Raw genomic sequence first — 21,051 nt, forward strand, 5'->3', positions numbered from 1 at the left:
TTCCACATGAGAAACTCAAGCTGAAAGCGTAGAAGACGGATATTACAGCTTGTACCTATATACGATATTATCGGCAGTACATCGGTTGAACAGTTAATTATCATAATGGCTGATCTGAACAGCCGATAATGTGACGTCATAATTAAGCACACACGATGACGCTGGATGTGCGCCAACAACAAACTCACCGTGTCAGCTGTGTGGGATAAGTTCGAAGTGTGGGAACAAGACAGCACAGTAGCTGTTTGCATCGCTTGTCAAGTACATGAGGTGCGAGGAGGATTCGACAACACGCCTTTAACAACACCATTTTAATTTTACATCTAAAACATTGTCACCCTGATGACTACAAGGACTTTCTTAGGATAAAGAATGAGAAAACTTCGTGCCAGGGAAAACTCGTCAACAGCCTCTACTTAAGTAATTCGAGAAAGCTAGAAAATACAGCAGCGACCACACAAAGGTCAGGAGCTGAACAGGAAAATTATTGAATTTATAGCTCTAGATAATCAGCCTTTCAGTGTGGTGGAATATATGGGTGTCTGCGGGCTATTGATGCATTTAAAGCCCTGCTATGTTATACCAAGCAGGCACTTATAGCCTTACCTGACCTGCCAAACTTTCCATTTTTTTCCAGTCACATAGAGAAGCTCCTTGTTAAAGCTAAACATATTAGCTTCTGGACATAAAGTGTTCGTCCTGTTTGTATGTTGAGCCTCACTGCTTCAGTGGATATGAGGATTTCAATCTTTAAAAGCCCGTCCTGCACTCCCAGGTGTGCTCACTCAGCAGCTGCAATTGCAGCCGCTTTTGATAACATGTTTGGGATATGGAAAATAGAGAAAAAGAACATGAATGTCGTCCTACGTGACAGTGCGCAAAACATTGTAAAAAACAATGACGGACTTCTGTGTGAATGGCGCACACACTGCAGCTGGCTGTACACGAAGGTCCTCTGTTTCCAGCATTGGAGATGTGGGTGTCACTGTGGTGTTTCAGAGCTGTTTACAGTGAAATTCCCATTAAACTTGTTTGCTTAGTTAGTTTGTGCTGTTTCATCATCAGTCATATTTAAGCTCTTAACTATAGCTGGACTTTTTGCATTTAAGAATATGTCTTTTTGTTGTTGTTGTTGTTGTTATTTTAAGCACTTTGTCAGGAGTATGTCAGGGAGCCATCCTGCAAACTGGCTGAGTAATATCTAAATGTATTTATTTCTTGTTTGCACTGTGGAGCTCAGGTCAGCAGGTTATTTTGCTGCTGTTTATTTCCCTCAAAGATGCAGATGACTTTAGCTGTACTGTTAAAAAGACATGTAGCATGTAATGTGCATGTAACCCAAAGACATTAGTGTAAGTTTTTCATTAGTGTATGGCTGTATTTGAAAAAAAAAAAAAATACATCCTTCATTTCTGATAAAAATCAAATGTTTTGTCTGTTTCTGATAAAAAATAGACTGCCAAAATTAAAAAATATATATTTGTAGTACAGGATGGAATTAGTGTTTTTTACAGTGGAAAAAATCTACTTAAATATTGGATATCTTCAAAAATCCAATACCGTGCATCCCTGTTTGTACCTCAAGATTTTGTTTCTCAATCCGTATATTCTGGCTGGATCTTCATTACCACTCTCTGAAGGAACTCAAAGGAATATTTCATTGGATCTGGATACTGAAGATTCAAAGCAGATAACACCCCATGGCAAAGCCATGTGCCACACCTTCAGTTTAGTGAAGCACAGTGGTCTCCTCCACCACAACTGCCACAGACAGTCTCAGGTGGAATGGCACCCCTTCACAGTCCATAAGGAGACCAAGCTGCAACCTGTTCATGGCTTCATCCAGAATTTCAGCATGAGCCTAAAAGGAAGAAACAATGCATGACCATTTTCATCCCAAGTACTCTGGCTTTACGGCACTATATCATAAATAAAGGCTTTTAAAAGATCATGGTGATGGTACAGAAGCAGAGCAATAAACTGTCCTGAATGTGGCCAACATCAGAAGATATTTTAGCTGTGTAAAACAGTGGTTCCAAAAAAGAAAATCCAAAGAGAAGTTAACCTCCAACCCAAAATCCACATGAAAAAGTTTAACACACACACAATATTTTCAGTTCATTACTTTGTCGTCAACCAGCCCCTCCTTTTGACACCAGGGTCTCTTATCCAAAGAACTTGTTTTCATGCTAATGAGCACAGCTGTGCCTGCTGTCTGCTGTCGTTCTCCCAATATCAGCAAGTTAAAGCTCTGAAAATATCCAAATCCCAACTATGTATGACATTTAACTTATGCTGACTTTTTTAAGTGGCAATTCTTTTACATGCCCAAAATACTTGCTGTTGTTCACCCCATCCACAACATTTTAGCGCTCTGCTTCTGTGCCTTCACTATGCTCCACTTATATAAACTCGGGGACAAATCTGACATCAAATTTCACACATTTTAAGAACTTTTTCCAAGACCCCCTTTGTGCATTTCATGACCCTCTCCAATCTTCAGTTACTAACTAGTGCTGGTAGTAGGAGTAAAACGTCTACTAGTACTACCAGTAGACCATTAGTAGACTGTTTTTTGATGAGTTTTGAACCGGCTTAACAGAAAGAGTTTTTTTCCCATTTTAATGTTTTTGGATTCCATTTTTTACCTTTACACATATTCTACCATCAAAGAGTGTCATGTTTATGTTAGTGAATACAATTTTCACTAATTAAATACAAATAACCTTAATTATATTTATTTTATTGACAGGCCGCAGTTGGCCCACAAGTCACAGTTTGGATAACCCTGATATAAACTAATGGTAGTCAGTGTAACAGTCAAATCTTTCCAACATTATAAGACATTCATTAAAAATTGTAAGAGTTTGAGTGCATCCACATGTATAACCTCCTGGCTGAATCCCTCTATTCTTTAAACACAGTGTGATGGTAACTTAATAAGAGGGTGGCATCAAAGTTAAATGGTACACTGTAAACCGGTTGCCTGAACTTTTCTTTACTCTCACAATACTTAACAGTACTTACAGTGTGATGCTGCTTTGTTTAAACCATGGCTGTACTGCTCTCTACATCTCTCTCTCCATCCTCACCATCTGTCAGTCTGCCTTGTATTAGACCTGAACGTTAAATACAGACATGCACCGGCTCATTAACCTCACAAAATTAACTAAATATCAATAAAGGGAATTATTAAGCTAACTGAAACCTGTATGCAACATCGTACAGTCTAGAGAGGCCTTTGTAAAATCTCGGGTCTGAAGCCTTTGAGGGGTGAGTAGGTTTACAGGTACAGCCTGCAGTCACCGCCGTGTACCTGGCACAGACACACCTCACTCTCTCCGCGACCCTCTGATGCGATGAGGTAAAATAACCTTAGCACGGACCAGCTTTCTTGCAGTCCGTTTGTCCAACATTAGGTACCAGTGTACAGCCTCGTGTTGAGTTATGTTGTATTTGCCGGGGTTTCAGACCTCCGCATGCACAGACTTGTACTGTTTGGGAGGGGGCAGGTGAGTGTTTGTGAAGTGAAGCATGGGTTGTGGTTGTGCCACACATTAATGATCCAAATGGGTAAATCCTTTTTAAAGGCTTTTTATAGGCTGGTTTTATTGTTTGGTGGCAAAACCAAACTTTATAACCTTTATGCAACTTAAACCCTTCGACTGCTAATGATTTTCAAATGTCCTTTTTATAAACTGTATATGAAATGTTACTTTAAAAGCTTGATTTAAAAAATCTGGCCACTAAAGTAATGGTTTTGTTGTAAAAGGCTCATCTCAACTTCATACCTTTTTTTTTTTTTAGCCAACTCTATTCAGATCCCTGCTTCTGTTTAAATGATGCTCCAGTGGCACCTTAATCTTTTCAAGTTCATCTAATTTTGAGGCTTAGGGCCACAGGAAATCTGAGTAAGAAGTGAGGATTTAACTTCATATTACCCTCCTTTTATTCCAATTAGAACAATGAGCTTGCACACCTATGTTATTACACCAGGGGCGAAGATTCAGAGGTGGAATCATGTTCAGTCTCTGCTGCAGTACAGCATCAGACCTGTACAGGCACATATTCATGGCTGAATCCCTTTTTTAATGTGCAGGATAATTTTAGCACCTAATCCTCCAGATAGAGGTTAAAATATATTTGACAACTTTGAAGAATTGTCTTGACAATCCAAGTCAATCCTGTTTGTTAATTTAGCCCACCATAAACCTATAGTCAGAGCAGCATCTTAATCAGTTTTACAGCCAACTGACTCAGTCAAACCCTCTTCCTTTCCCTGTGGACTTGATTGATATCCAATGTTAAACAGCAGGGTAAAGTGTGCAGCACATAATCACAGCATGTACAACCTTCCCCACCTTTTGGGTGCACTGCAACAGCCATAAACGAGTGTGTAAAACAACTGCCAGTCCCTGTGACCTCCTGCTGGAGACAGTTCAGGGGGCTCAGTCTTTCACATAGTGGGCATGGCTGTTTTATCTCTGCGGGCAACTGTGGGAAATGAACACCAAAAGTGAAAGAAGGGGGAAGAGAAGGTAGCTCGTGACAAGGAGAAGACGAGAGACGGGAGCAGGCACAGAGAGAGAGTGAAATGGCAAGTGAGAGAGCATAGGAAAGAAAATGAGTTGGCAGTCACCCAGGTGGATCATTACCTTCTGCTCCACAAATGTGATGTAGTGGAGAAGGTGAAACTGATAGTTTGGAAAAGAGAGGAGGGTGCCGGACTGATACTTAATCATTACCACCACTGCACCATGGCAGATAGCAGCTCGGGGCTTCAAGGTGTTCTCCCCTGATGTTCACTGGAACAGATCGACAAGCTCGTTCTCCGCCTCCAAAGGGAGGAGTGTGGCGTGAAGCGATTAAAAACACACTGCCCACTTTGTAACTGTCCGCTCAGCGCAGAGGCCCGGTGAGGAAAATGTTTGCTCTGTTTCTCAGCGCCGGTTTGATTTATCGGCGCTGCAATGTAAACAACACATGTGGACACTTCACTGATCTTTTCACATCGGTAAGTTTAGACTGGATAATGATTGTGACTTGTTTTAGTGGTATGTTTAAATCATGCAGTGTGACTTTGGCATCAAAATGTCCTGTGATGCCTCAACATACAACAGATGAAACACACAGCTTTAGTTTAAATACAGAAGCCTGCTGTGCTGCTTTTCCTTGAGACTTTATGTGGACAATAATTGTTGGTATTAGAATAGCTAGACACACAGCAGCCTAAAGTCACAACAAGAAAAATAATTCTAAAGATTTTTAAAAGTATAAAAACCCACTGCTGCATTTATAGTGTTTATGAGCTAATTGATGACTCCAGAAATGAAATATTTATATAGTATATTTTTAAAATATGTAACTTAAATTCTTATTTTGAGAGGGAGAGGAAATACAAATGTATGTGCTCTGTTAAAACAATAGGATGCACTTTTATTCATGCTGTCAAGGCAAAAAAACCAAACAAAAAACATTGATTTAACTAATCAAAAGCTTTGGGATTGATATCCTGCATCCATCAATAGTGTGAGAAGCATTCTACTCCACTCTCTGACTTGTACATTGTTAATTCATGAAAATCAGCCTTGTGGTGGATTCCATGAAGCACAAGCAGTCCTTAAGTCTGAGGTTTTCTAGTTTGGAGAGAAACGTTCAAACAATGGGCTCATCTTCCCAGTAAGACTCATCAAGCCTTTGCAGCAGGACACATTCACGGGGTTCACAGGTAATAAAAGCCAGTGTGACACCCCATTTCATCACAGACCAGTTGTCTTCCACTGTTGCTTTGTGTTTCCAGGTTTGGCTTAAGTTTAGCACAGTCAGCAATAGGAATGGGCAATATCCTATCGTTTGTGATATACTGCGAAAAAAACTTTTCATGATGAGAAAAAGGCATTCAACGATAATTACGATAAACTATGACTGATGGCGAATATGTCTGTGACCGTCGCGCACACATACGTCATCAACTGTGACGCGCTCGTAACTCACGTGCAGAAACATTACAAACGTGGCCGAAGGCGGAGTTGAAACAGAGGATGAGTTTGTTGTTAAACGAGGAGCTACCTCCATTATCTGGAAATGGTTTGGTTAGAGGAAATCAGACGTGGAGCAGACAACGGTAATTTGCACAGTGTGCTGTATTTTAAGATCCCCTATTCCTCCATTTTACAGCTGCGCAAACTACGCACAGCCCCACCATTTATACAAGGAAATAACAAAACGCTTAGTCTAATATTTAGAAAGACATAAGTAAAAAACTCGCATCTCATGTAGATTTTCTATAAGATTAGCATAACATTTACAACAACATAGAATGTATATGATATGATAGATAACATGATGCATGTTTATTTTTATCAGCACTGTGGGCTCTGTCTTTTAGGTGCATAGGTGTCTATAGTACACACCTCACAGAGAGCAGACAGACAGAAGAGTATGGTGGAGAGACAGATAAACATTAAAGCACCACACTGTATGCACTGTATCTGAAAATGTGATTATAACTACTACTACCACATTATGAGCTTCAGTGTAATTATACATCATGGAGTTAATCAAAGTTAGTTAGTTGCTATGTCAACATTTATGTCCAGCATAGTGTCTTCACCTACATGAACACTGATGTAACTGCTGTTTAACCAAAGTCCAGCCACTGGGTTTCTGAGTGGTAAAGTTGGTAAACTGAGTTGTTGCTGAAAGCTAAAACTTCTTTCTCTATCTTTTGTTGTATATAAATAATAAAACATATTATTTAAATATTAATTCTGAGACTGATTTTTGCTTCTTTTTGGTTGTTGCTCCCTGTTTTCAGTGTGGTGCCCTATACATTATTTATCTTGTTTTAACAATTCTATTTATATCAGTAACGATAATCATGATCATTAATATTTAAACAATAACCAAAAACTAGCATTAAAACCCCAATAATAAACAGCTTTAATCCTATCAGGTTCCCTTCCTATAGACTACCTTACACCAAAACACACACAATATACACACACCAACATGCACCTGTACCTTTTCTCTGCATACAGTGGCTGGTCTCTTTTCCCTCTGTAGTCTCTTGTTGTATGTAGTGCTGCCCTTTACATCAGATGTATAGTATATTCCATAAGGTCTCTTAATATTGATAAATTCCATTACAGTTCAGTTCTGACAGCACAAGTGTCGTGTGTGGATAATGGCATGTGGTATAGAAAAATTCTCATATCGTGTGTGTGTGAGGGGGTAATGACAGACTCAAGTGATTCATCCCTTTAGTTGTTCAATAATTAAAGTGTAAGCTTTTCTCTCTAAGGTTTTATCATATGATTAGTGACATATTGTTAACCATTATTTTTGTGACTGATTCATCAGAACTAAAAGTTTTTTTGAAATCCTAATTTGTAAATATTGTGCACCTCTCACTAATCCCTGCTTGCAATACTGCTGATGCACCACACTGCTGCTAGCAAAGCTCAAGCTCCTCCACTCCTGCCTCCTCCTTTATAGCATAAAGCTTGTTGCACCCTCATTTTCAGATTCATGCTACTATGGATTAATGCTTTTGAACTAATTTTATTGTGTTCAGTACACACTGTCATAAATGTGTCTGTCCATATGGAGGTTTCTAGCCATATGCATGCTGCTTGACTAACCCAGGGAGTATCTTTTGAGCAAGTACACCATTTTGCAATAAAATGATTAAATGTATGACAAGAGTGTTCCTGTCTGTAGCAGTTTTTTTTTTTTTTTTTTTTTTTACTTGTAAAAACAAGGTTGATAACATTAACATTGTCTTCTGCTGGACCATATAATTGTTTCACACTCAGGCTTGTGGTAAATCTAACTTGAATGGTTATAACATTATAGCTAAAAATCAAAAGCAGCACATGGGTACATCATGAAGAGTGACTGGGCGTCTGCATTACTTTTAAATCCAGGGTACAAACTTCTCAGCCAAAAGTCTAAGGACTGGTTAGTCTTAAAATTGAATATGGTCTAAAACTTTTATTCAGAGATAAGAATGGTGATCTATTATGAAGAAAGATAACACTCTTCAGTTAAATCTCCCTTTTCCCATCAATACAGAGCTAAACTTAGAATCCAGGACGTTTCACTCGCACTTTACTTTTCTGTGATTTCACAGCCGACTCCAATGAGATTTTTCGAATTCAACATTCTTGGATTACCTTTCAGCGAAGATGTCAATGATAAAATGAGAGCAGACAGCAGTACTGGTCCCAGTGTGGAGAACCAGACACCACTGAACTGCTCCATTATGACTCTCTAAGAGAGGGTCTTCCCTCTATCACAAGGTTGGCTCAATGTGAGTCGTCAAACAGCTGCATTAGACCCACTCATCCTGCTGGACGCATTGAAACTGGAGATCAAGTCAATGAAGGGATCAGATCCATTACAAATAATTTTAGACTTCTGAGAAATGCTTCACGTAATTCTTCAATAGTAAAGTATGTTGGATGTTTTTATGGATATTTTTGCCTTTCTGGAGAACAATGTTGGTGACACATTTTATAAAAACAGCATTCAGGGTTTTTACCACTTTTAATACTACCCACTGAGTGCAGTCGATTGTTGCTTCGGTGTAGATAGTGTGCTATCCATCATGTCTGACAGGTGCAGTGGTTTCACACTTTAGAGTAATAAAGGAATGTCTCTGAAGTTATGACATTTTTCAACATGTAAAAAATGCACTGAAGACACTCCAAATCATTTGTGCAATAAAATGCTTCACCACATTCACTGCAGACTACACACAGTGTGTTCACAACGTGATGCTTATGTCAAATCATGGGTGTTAAGCTCTATGTGTGCCTGCCTAAAAACATTTGATTCCAGTTTACAAGTTAACAATCTTTAGCCTTTACTAAAGCCTCCAAACAATAAATCCATACTAAACATAACTGTTTCAATTATGTTTCTACTAAATGTAGGTGAAACCAAATCTTACCTTTTTTTTTTTTTTTTTTAACAAAATGCTATTTCTACCATTTAGAACTACGGTATTGAATTGGAGGCCCTGGGGCCAGGTCAGGCCCCTGATGTCATTTTTACTGGCCCTTTAAGTAGACCACTTAGACTTAAGGATGATTTTTAATAAAATAATGTTAGTTTATTATGTTGTTATTGTCATTTATTTCCCAACCCTACCTCAAGGTGTTGCAGTTATCCTTTACAGCTCCTCTCATTCCTGCCTGACACTTGCACTACCCTCTGCCCTCTACCTGCGGGCCTGTTTTTGTGAGCACATAAGCCAGTAAACCAGATAAAAGAAGAAAACTTGATAAGGCATTTCAAGACAACTCATTTTACTTTAACACCAAATGGCCCAGATTTTTTTTTTTTTTGCTGCAAGAAGACTTTAGGACCCCATATTCAGGGCAAAGACATAGCACCCTTTTGTACAGCACGAGGAAGCTGAATCTGCATCATCACTGGTGGCATGGATTTCAGTCATTTGCAACTGCAGCAAACAAGACGTGTGCTTGTGTGATTTGAGGAGGTTGTTATGAGAAAATCTAAACAGTTAGATGTACTGAAGCTGTAAAAATGATTACACATACTCTATGTCATACAGTATCTCTCAGGCCCTTTATAGGGTAGTTATTCAGGAACTGACCTCGTTCCAAAGTAATCGAATAGCCCTGGATTAAAGCATTTCACTCGTTCTTGATAATTGCCAAATCTTTTGACTTTACAGTATTTTCTTGCAAAATTTGAAATCTAAATCATAGTTACCTGATAGCTTTGTCATTATTGTAGCCTCTCTTATTTGCTGGGTTATATCGTTAGGTAGCGTAATGCAGTGGTGGTAGGGTTGGTGTGGGTATGGGCCTTTTTGGATGGAAGAATTCTTCATTTGTCATCAGTGAAGTGTGGTTGATGTCCATATTGTATAACAAGCACTTTCACAGATCAGATTTTCTCAGAGCCAGTGCTTTAAGTGGGCTGGTATGCAGCGGTACGCAGTACCAGCACTTTTAAATTTTGTCGCTTGGCATACCGGGACTTCTTCCAGCTTACCAGCAAGTACCGGTATGCTCTCCTGTCCTCTCCACAGCTGACAGCTTTACTGGATGATTCATGACTGCATCTAAATAGATGCATTCTGTGGCACACGGTGCTCTTCCCGCTGTGTACCATGAAGTTTTTGTCTGAACAAGAATCCAGGTGAGCTCACCTGCCACTGTTGGAGGGAAACCAGAGATTATATCGCTCACCTCTCCTGGACAGTGACGCAGCGCATGAGTGCAGCGCCTGCTCCACGGAGCTTGATGCTCCACTGACACCTGTTCCTACTGCCGCTGAACGAGACCAACAACGATATTCAGTAACAGTATTTAAAATGACCAAGCAGACTGTTGATCAAAGGATCAAGGGCTGTAGTTTTGCTTAAAGAACAGCTGACTCACTAACAAAGACAAAAAGTCTGCGGATATACATGACAAAGAGCGCTTACAGACAGAGCAGAGACTCAGGGTGTCAGTGAGGGGAGGGGCTGATTAATCTCTACATTTGGGGACAAAGAACAACTATTAAACTCACTGTATTTGATATTTCTAATTTATTTCATTAAAGGCCTTTTTACTTTTTATGTACAGTATATAATTTATATGAGTATATTATTTTTGCTCCATACCGCCCAAATAAGTTCTGGGATTGTGTGAGAAGAGAGTACCGGCACTTATTTTTTTCCACTTATAGCTTTGTTTAGAGCAATCTCCTGGTTGTTGAGGCCAGGTTGTTAACATCTCTCTTTATGACAAGCTACTCTCTAAGCTGCCAGATCTTGCATTGGGAGGTGATAGTCAGGCGTTGGGCCTCTCTTATTTTCTATGAACAAAACCACACCAGCAGCAGCGAGACACTTTGGTATACTGCTCTTTTCCTGATGCCACTGGGAGAGGCTGGTGGAGTATCTCCCAGAGAGAACAGCTGTTTTATCCATCTCAGCTGCTGTGGTAGCAGCTTTGTTTGAGAGCACAAAAGAAGAAATTTAGCACCATCTTTTGTTCAAGGTATAGAATAGACAGGAGGCCTCAGTTGCTGGTGTAATACAACTGCTCCTATTGTTTTTTTCACTTACCCAGTGAGGTGATCCCGGAACAGGTGGTTCTGGTATCAAGGGCCCGGTCTAGCACTGGCTGGTGGGGAGTTTGACTGTTGATGCGCTGCTGTCGGTCGGTGTTGGGGATGACAATTGATGTGGGCACGGATGTGTTTTGGGCTTTAGGCAGTAGCTGCAATGATGGTTTGGAAGTTTGCTTTGGCCAGGAAACTGGTGTTGGTGTCTGTCGTCCCAGCTGGAGTAGGCCTTGTTAGGTGAGACACCCCTATTTGCTCTCTAAGCCAAAACTTGAATGTTATATTATGGCCTGTAGCATAATGCTATTACAGAGCATAATGTGCATGCCTACTCAAACTACTGGCGGTGAATTAAACTCAAGAAACTGTGGCCCCTAATGCCAAGGCTCTGCTCCATTTCTGATTTTTACCCCTACCACTCATTTTCAAGTGCCACCTAGGCCAAGGAACTGAGTCACAAGGAGAACTGGCAAAATGGAACTACCATTCAAGACCTGCTAAGGCCATCAGAAGTCGTCAATGGAATTAAAGTTGATCGACAAAACAGCAACACTGGATGTTTCCAAATGTGAAATCTTCAGCTGTGGTAATGGCTCTTGCAAAGGTTATTTGCATCCATTTGCAGTTGCCAGCAGCAACTCTGAAAAATGCAAGGAGAATCTGAAACTTTTGCACTCTTCTTTTATCCCTTGAGCAGCCATCTTGATGTTGATTTGCAAGGCATTCTGGAAGATTTCCCAAAACACTTGCTTTGGAGTGAGGATCTGGAAAATCATCATTTAAAGTGCTTTGTGCCCACATCATTTCACCCTATACCTACATTCTAACAGGAATCAATAGACTATACCCCTAGACATCTTTATGAAAAATGATCTAGTGGTAGAAGCAGGGTGTACTGGAACTAAACCTTGGTCTTTCTCTCTCCCAGTTGACTTTTTTATGTTTTTAAGATAGAATATTCTTGGATATGATTCCACATGTCAAAGCTAGAAGTCACATTTTCTATGCTACAGAATACTTTAACTTTAAAGAGAGCTCTGAGATCTAAGGCCTATTTCTAGCTTGTTTAGGTATCAGACATGAAGAAATGTGTGAAGTCTTTTTATGAACACATTTCCACACATGCACAGCTTCAACAGCGATACATATTTATCTTTAAAATCTTTTCATTTCTGGAAATAACATTTCCTTTTTAGGAGGAAATAGAGTCAAGAGTTTCATCATGACTTTCACAAACTGAGCTGATGATGCAATCTGTGCCGCGTCGTATCTTAAAGGTTAGGCAGCCGTGGGTCACACAGCGCAACACAGAACACACTCCATCACAGAACTCACTTCTTCCATCCCACATCAAAGCTGTCCTGTAGCAGTGTACAGTTTGGTTCAGATTCTGACAGCATGTGCTGCAGTGTGTTACAGATGAATGCATGCACCGCTGAGAGAGCACAGTGTGAGGACTGACAATTTCCTGAGTCCTTGGCCTTTGATACTCCGAGACGATGATGGCGATCCATGCCTGTGCAAATTTCTTTCATCTAACCTAATCAATGCTATTTCTCTAATGATGACAAGAATGATGACTTAAAGTGCACTGAGGCTGTATTAATGGATGCATGGGTGCACCCACAAACACTGATCAATACGCTACAGACACTTCAGAAAATTACTTTGGATACCCAGGGTGTTGAAGTTCTCCCTTTTACTCGGCTCGAGTTATCTGTTTAAGTGATTCTGCCATAGAAGCCGGAGGCAGCTTTGCTAATATGTGACTGCAAGAGTTGAATAACACAAAAAACAATATTACTAAGTTGACTTCTGCTGAGAGTGGGATAAAACAATTCTACAGTCAACCTACATACACCTGCAGCTTGAGAAATGGCGGGATTAGAAAGAAGAACAAAGAACAACAGGTTGTAAGACAAAAGGTTTGCACTTTGGATACCCTCTGCTGCTGCAGTTTTAGTGCACTCAAAGCTATTTTTGTCATCTATTTTTATTTTTCTTACACATCTACCATTTCAAATGATACTTTAAAAAAAACAAAAGGCATCAGTATGAGTCACTGCTTAAACATAGACCATACTGGCAGCTGTACATCTCCATTAAGATGTAATGCAGGAATGAGCATATTGCAAAGCGACAGACATCTCCAGCATATAAATAAACAGATTCTAAAAACAGTGATTATGTGTCACAACTGTAAGGTTTCTTTTTTCTTTTTTTTTTTATTTTAAAGGTTTTGTACCAAACTTAGTGACAATTTTCTTTAACTGTTTAAAACTGGATGGTTTTAAAAAAAAGCTTTGACTTAGAAACTTTATCAAAAACTTTGAGTGTATTATTGTTCTGGATGCCTTCACTTTGAATTAAAATTGGAAATTAAAGTTCAACATAGGTCATAAATGTTAAATAATAAAGATATTAAGTTACATAAAACAAACAAAAAAAACCCCAGACATTTCATGTTATTCCCCCTGATGAATAATTCAACCAAGTTCAATTTTTAACTTACTGCAAGCTTTGGCCTTTCATTATGTTTATGACTCAGCATGTATGTAAGGGTTAATGCCCGACGAGGTGTCCAATTATCAGGGATTAATGGACGACGCGGAGGTGTAAACCGTTCGACGTGTCTTTATTGGATATCAGTTACTGACTGGACGCTGCATCTGATCAGACTTAGATACATCACAACAGCACTGTAGTGTTATATCTGACTGAAGACATTTAAACTCAAGAGTATCACTCCCAAGTTTTATAATTTATCTGTTTTATGATTCACCACATAGTTAGAAAATGATAACTGTCTGAACAACAAAATAACCACAAACACATTCCTTTATTTTTCTTGTCATGATCTGTTGTATTGTAAATCAGTGGTACTCAACCTTATTCTACCCCAGAGCCAGATTGTCTTAAAAATACTTCTGCAGAGCCACAATCCAAAACCGGGCATGTGATGATTAATCTATCCATAGTTGAAATGAAACAGTGAATTGGTGGATTATTGTGTTGTTAAATGGGATGCAATAGGCTACATAAAAATGTCTGTATAGTGTCAGAAGAAAGGATATTTCACTGATTATAAGCATATGTTTTTATTTATGTAAGTTCCACCTGGACTGAAGTCTTTTTAAAATATCAGAACCTGTCGACTTAGAGCTATGAGAAGAGAACTGATGACTTATGGGAGTCTGTTTGGGTATTAATATTTCATATTTGGACATTTACTGTAGTTCTGTGACTCTCTTAACTTAAAGTTATGCTTATGATGTGCATCATAAAAATCATCATCAAATACGAGTATGGGAGAGCATACTCGAGGGCATTAGAAGCTTGACCCTGAACACAAGACAGCACACCTCTATGAATGAAATTACTGAAGAGACGCACCATCAGCGGACTTCCTCTGTGCTCTTTTACGCAAGTTCCTCCGTCCAGCGCGCATCCGATGGTAATGATATACAAGTTTTCATTTGAATTTGGCAGTTAAAGTCTGTCTTCTTTGTGTGGACTTAGATTTATTGATATGACTTATGGCAGTGAGTCTTTACTGCTGACAGTTTTCACCTTTATAGAGGATTTCAGGAGGATTTTTTTAAAGTAAGCCTTAAAAGAGCTGCAACTGGTCACTAAAGAATCACATGCAGCTCAAGAGCCGCAGGTTGAGTATCACTGTTGTAAATACTGATCAGTACACAGTTGTAAGACAACAGTAACCTGTTGTTTTATTAGTAGCTTTATCTAACCTGAATATTTACAAGCCGTCTGTTGATACACTGACATAACTTACCTACTGTCTTTCAACCACTTTGAAAAGCTTTTCTCATCCCTACAAAATCTTTCTCCTTCTCCCTCTTCCGTTTTCTGTTTAGTGCTCCCGAGAGCTTTCTTTTCTGCCTCTCCATCTTTAGATCCCTATCAGATGACAACACGATTCAAATGAAAACACTCGTGCTCCAGCGTGTGCTCAAGGGGGCGCGCACTGGAGCGCCTATAGTGTGTGTGTGTGTGTGTGTGGGGTTGTGATGGAGCGGAGGGGTGCCTAATCACTGACGTGCCTCTGTTATTGATCATACCATTTAAACATGCACAAACAGCTGTTAAATACAGAAAATGCTGACTCAAATTAATTTTCCCCCCATCGCTTTGGCGCCCCTTCTGGCGCGGCGCCCCTATGCGCCGTATACAGTGCATACCCACTTTTTGCGCCACTGGTTACTCTAACTGAACTCCAGAGATCCTGGGTGGAGATGGGACAAAGTTCCAGAGGGACAACTGTCACTGCAGCCTTCCACTCAACCGAGCTTTATGGCAGGGTGGCTAGATGTAGGCTTCTCCTCAGTGCAACATCACATTTAAGCCCACTTGGAGTTTGCAAAAAACCTGAGGTTTCTTTCAACAAAGGTCTGAGAATAAAGACAATTTTCTGTACTTCGGTGAACTTTTAATGCACTAACTTCTGACTCAGTGATGAAATAATTCTATTTTGGATTTTCAAGGCCAGAAATATTCTTGACCAATCACTGTACTTAAACTGTTCTGCAGTTTTATACCTCAAACAATAAGGCATAACCGCAAGGCAGTAGCTTGAGTTTGCTCTGCAGTCTGAGTTGTTTGTGTCTCTCTGTCAATAGAACAAGTGGCTCTGAGCTGTTCAAATTGTGATGGATACTTCAGACAGCATGTTGTGAAAATGAGAGAAACTCTTTGCTTTTTGCTCTGCAGAACTTTTTCTCAACAAGACAAAGTTTTCCATTTTTTTTACTTCTTTTTGAAAGCAACACAACATATACTGTTCTGAAAAATGTCGTATTCAAACCATGATGTCATGATCAAGCAACATTAAGCAATACACAAACACTGAGTCACATTTAGCAACCCCAGTCAAATATATGACAATCAGTTGTTGCATTAAGCTTGCATCCATACTTCACATCTCAAATCAGACAGCAAAACTTAAGCTGTTAAAACAAAAATCTATCTTTAAGGTAAAAACAATGTCAAGGATTTCTACAGGACTCTTTACCCTTCTAAGTGCCTGGCATTGTGATTTCTTCATCAGCTGTATATTCATGGTGGAAACTCATGCCCACAAATGTCTTAATGTAGCTGCTCACATTCCTTTGGAGTCAAGCAATTAGTGTAACAGGAAATTGCAAAGTGTAGAAGCCAGGTTGATTTTATAGGTTAACAAAATAGAGCTGCTCTGAAAAGGCCCTGCAGCCAGTCTGCTCTGGGAAGAAAAACAACATCTCCCTGAGACTGACAGCTGACAGAGTCAACCCCAGACGGTTTCTTTACATCTCTGTCAGTTGTCATAAAATAGACAAGAAAACAATCCCCAGGTAATAGTTTCTTTACCTGTTGTCATGTTAACTTCTGGACCGACAAAATTCAATTTAAAATGGAAGCTGACAGAAATATAGTAATGCTTTGTGTTTAATAGTCCTGTGGGGAGGAAGAACCGGCATAAACTGGGTTCATGATCAGAATCTGCCCTCAGTAAAGAATCAATGTTAATACCTAAACACAAGATCTGAAAAAAAAAAAAAAAGAATGATTCATTTTTGACTATGAGTGCCAAGCAGAAACCTCCTAACCAATCACAGACAGCGATTGGGAAAGGGCAGAGCCAGAGCCAAAACTCAGAGGGTGGTTGGATATTCTGTCTACACTTTAAACAAAAGATGGTGCTAAATTGAACGTTCTGTCTGTCACATCTTTATGGGCCAATCAGAGCAGCAAAACGTGACGTAGCTGCTATCTTGCTATGCCCCTGCCGAAGAAGTAAACTCCATACAGAACTGCATAACATGAACCATGGTGACTGTAGACATGTCAGTACACGACTTTTGAAATTTTTGAAAAGAAAACAACTCACTGCTGTTCTTTGTTCTTCTTTAAACAAAGAAACATTATCCAGTCTTGATAAAACTGGTGCTTTAGCAGCATCCACGCTAATGCCTTCTGCCATAACTGCACCAGCTCAGCTTTCTAATTTCTACTAGTGGTGGGCAGTAAACCAGTACCGTCATTGGTAAAAATTCTACAGCAGAATTTTTGCATCGCCGTCATCACCAGTTTAAATACGTGCTTTGTGTTATAGTGCCCTTGCAAGGCATGACCCATGCCACCGTCAGCGTAGCAAAATGATTAGCGACAAACAACAGCCAAGTCTGGGTTCAGTCAGCAGCAAGTTTAGCGCTAGCATTACTGGGTAACTAACCCAATGTCATTCACTCATGCCGCTGTTCTATGCAATACAGTAAAAAGGTTAAACCTGTGTTTTTCCCGTCATGGTTTGATTCCTGTAATAACTACAACACAGTGACTGTGCCTGCTTCCCAGAGCATATCTGTTGTTCTGTCTGGGGCTTTACACAAGCTGAGTTATCTCAGTTTATGTTTAAAGTACTGTTTTCAGGTGTGTCTCATGTATTGTAGTTCCATGTCAAGATCAATAAGCAAGCTTAGGCCGGCCACACACTACAGGATTTAAGCCCCATTTGGGGCAAGTTTTGCCTCCCCTGATGATCGTGGGGTTGTATACCGACTGGAGCCTCATCGCAAACAGTTGTTTGTCTGAGTAGTCTGCATGTGTGTAGTGTCAACACGAATTATTTACTGCTCCAAATTGCATCATAGCCTCCCAAACCCTGAAACGTAAATATCAAACATGTTTGTGTATGCGTTCAGAGGATTCAAGATGAAAAATTTTTGGAAATTGTCCTGAAGTCTGTGGTCTCCCACTTCACTTTTAAAATCGTTTCAGATTAAAAAATCGTCCAGTGTGTGGCCGGCCTTAGGCATCAAACAAAGTCAGAGATGCAGTTGAAAACACTGCAGCTGCTTAAAGTTGCCGGTACTGCTGTCAAAGCTAAGTTAAATTAATGATAAGGACACTACTTCTGTCAGTTTCTTCACAGTAAAAGTCGTTAGTTGTTGTTTCTTGCATCCTTCTATTGTGAACACCCCTAACAGGAAATATGATATAGTAATATAAGCTCAACACAGCCCACCACTACAGAAGTTAAACTTAGGAACAGTAACAAAGAAGTATGCAAGGTTTGTTTTAGGAAGAAGAGGGGGTTTGTTGAATCTCAATACACCTTTAAATATGTAATCTATTTTAGTTTTGTAATACCACAATATAGTAACGTTACTGTAAAGGGAAAGACAAATATTGTGATATGATATGTAGGCCATATTGCCCAAACCTGACAGCTACCTTCCTGAGGAATCTCATTTCAACCACTTGTATCAGCATTCCCATTCTTCTGTCACTATCTAAAGCGCATAACCATAGGTAAGGGTTGGAATGTAGATGGACTTGTAAGTGAAAAGCTTTGCCTTCTGGCTCAGCTTCCTCTTCACCACAGTCATTTGATACGTCTAAGCCTCTGGCAATCAGCCAGTCATTCTCATGGTCCATTCTACCCTCACTCATTAAGAAGACCTAGAGTTTCTTGAACTCCTTGGGTTCACTTGGGGTGAAGACTCACTAACAACCTGGAGGGTGCAATCCGCCATTTCCCGGCAAAGAACCAAGGCCCTGGACTTAGAGATGCTGATCCAGCTGATTTACACTCAGCCAAAAACCACTGCATTGTCTGTTTGACCCCAGCTGAAGAAACCAACAGAACATCATCAGCAAAAGGCTTTATCCGTTCATACTGTACAGAGGTGATGTCAGTAGTTTAGAGGCATGGCTGATCTGACTGACAGGTGCATGGTAGCTGTTTGCCTTGCATCTGAGTCCCACCCAGCTCCTCTCTGCTTCAACCTACCTGAAGTTAGGTTGAGATGGCATTTTAGATATGAGTATATAAGCTTTTTAGTCTTGGAATCTCATCTCCTAAGATTTAATTTGTGGAGCAGAATTGCTTTTCAGACTCAATTTAAGCTGCATGACACTGAACTAAAACCTTCAATCATTTTGTGACTCATTGTAAGCTTTAAATGCAAATCATTGCAAACTCAGTTATTCTTGCCCCAATTTGATTTCCTATTTCACCTGCTCATAATTGAATAGGAATTTGTGCTGCAAAAGTGACTTTAAGATGTAATAAAAGTGAGCATCAACTCAGAAGCCTAGAGCGTACGGAGCATAAAGTTTTCCTTCTTCCCTGAAATTAAGCGAAATAGGCTCAATTAATCTGCACAGTCACACTTGCATGAAGACATCTGATGAGGCGAATGAAGGTAGTGAGAGGAGAGATTGACAGATAAGATGGATGGATACGCGGCCCCCTAATGAAACAGATGTGTGCTTTAATTGGTTCAGCGATATTTGTCAGGCATTTTTAAGAGTCTGGCAGTTTAAAAATAAGTAGATTTTGAAACCAATCTGCTTCCTCAGACTTCATTTTATTCATCAGAGTGAAGCGGTGCAGCACGTCAAAGTGGTGGTGCTTCCACCTACCACAACGCTGCAGCTTTAATCAAGACAGATTATTACACATGGGAAAAGTTCATCACGGTAAAAATGCTGTGAAATAGCAGAGAATATTTTATGAGGCCTCATGTGGTAAAGGCTTATTCCACGTTTTTTTAATGGGGCTCAATTAGATGCAAGGCCTGCAGCATGTTATAGAGGAGGATATGGATAAATGTCAGACATGGAATATTTAATTTTCAAGACTTAGGGAGGTTTTTACTTCCGCATATGGCAAATTACATGGGACTGATTACTGTAAGCTCATTTAATCACAAAATCCAGCAATACCCATTTGCATTTCTACTTAAAAATAAATATAAAAGTAGTGTGAACAGTTAGGAAGACAATTACTGCAGATTTTTATACATTACAAAACAACTCTTTAATGGTTGCATGTTAATGATCTTCTGTTAATTTTTAACGGAGGAAACTCAATCTATATTAATGTCTATTTACATAATCTAGATATAAATGTAAAGTATATACGCAGAGATAGGCACAGGGTTCATGATTTTTCTCTGTGTAAGGAGCTCTGGTTTTCATTTGTAGTAAATTAGTTGTCCAAGCTGTTGACCAATATCAGAAGAACTCTTTTGCACAGGTTAAATTCTCCATGTTGGAAACTATAAACAGGCAGGACTTTGTCCATTCAGATGAAATATTAGTTCCCTTCTATGGGGGGCGTTGTGATGATTTATTTGTTGCCATAAAGAAATATCTGCATTAAAGTGCAGCTAAAAATCCTTTAAAGGGGCTCTATGTAAGATTTTTGCTTCAAAACTTCCCACTTTTGAGTATATAATGGTGCGCACTTTCTCCCAATGTGAAGAATGAGGCGCTTTATGTCTTCCTTGTTTGCCTGTATAAGCCTGTGGAGTCGTTTCTCTGTGAAGAATTCGGGCCGAATTTTCCGCGAAATCTCAACGGAAGTGACGTCGGGTACTACATAATGTGCACACACCATTGCTCTGTTTATACCTGACAACGGCGTGTTGAATGGAGAAGGCTGCTTCTGCGAGTAAATGACCGGCTGGCTCAGCCCAAACACCTACACATACTCCGCATAAACATAAAAAACGAAGACAGTTTTATCTGCTGAAACCTGTCAAGCTAAAAGACAGTGTGACCGATGCAGGGGAAATCGAGTATGAATATCCAGAAATGGCCGTCTTTCTGTGGAAAAGGTAAAGCATCACTCTGGACCATGAAATACAATGTAGTGTTTTATGTCGTATAAACCATATGCTACATCACGTTAGCTTGCTCACAAAGATGCTATCCAAACAACGAGAATGTCAGGTTACTCATTTAGTATGTTCCGGATAATATTTCATCTTTTTCTTGCTTCCTGGCACTGGACTCCACTTACTGAGTTTATGTTTTGATACTTCGTTCATAAAATATCTTCGACACATAATGTCAGCTATCTGATATCTGTGGTCGGGGCACCATTATCAGAGCTAAGCAATGTTAGCCCTGTTGCTTCTGCTCTAAAATTCATCCAATTCAATACACATTACA

This window comes from Cheilinus undulatus, linkage group 5, assembly GCF_018320785.1.
Source record: "Cheilinus undulatus linkage group 5, ASM1832078v1, whole genome shotgun sequence".
Taxonomy (NCBI): domain Eukaryota; kingdom Metazoa; phylum Chordata; class Actinopteri; order Labriformes; family Labridae; genus Cheilinus; species Cheilinus undulatus.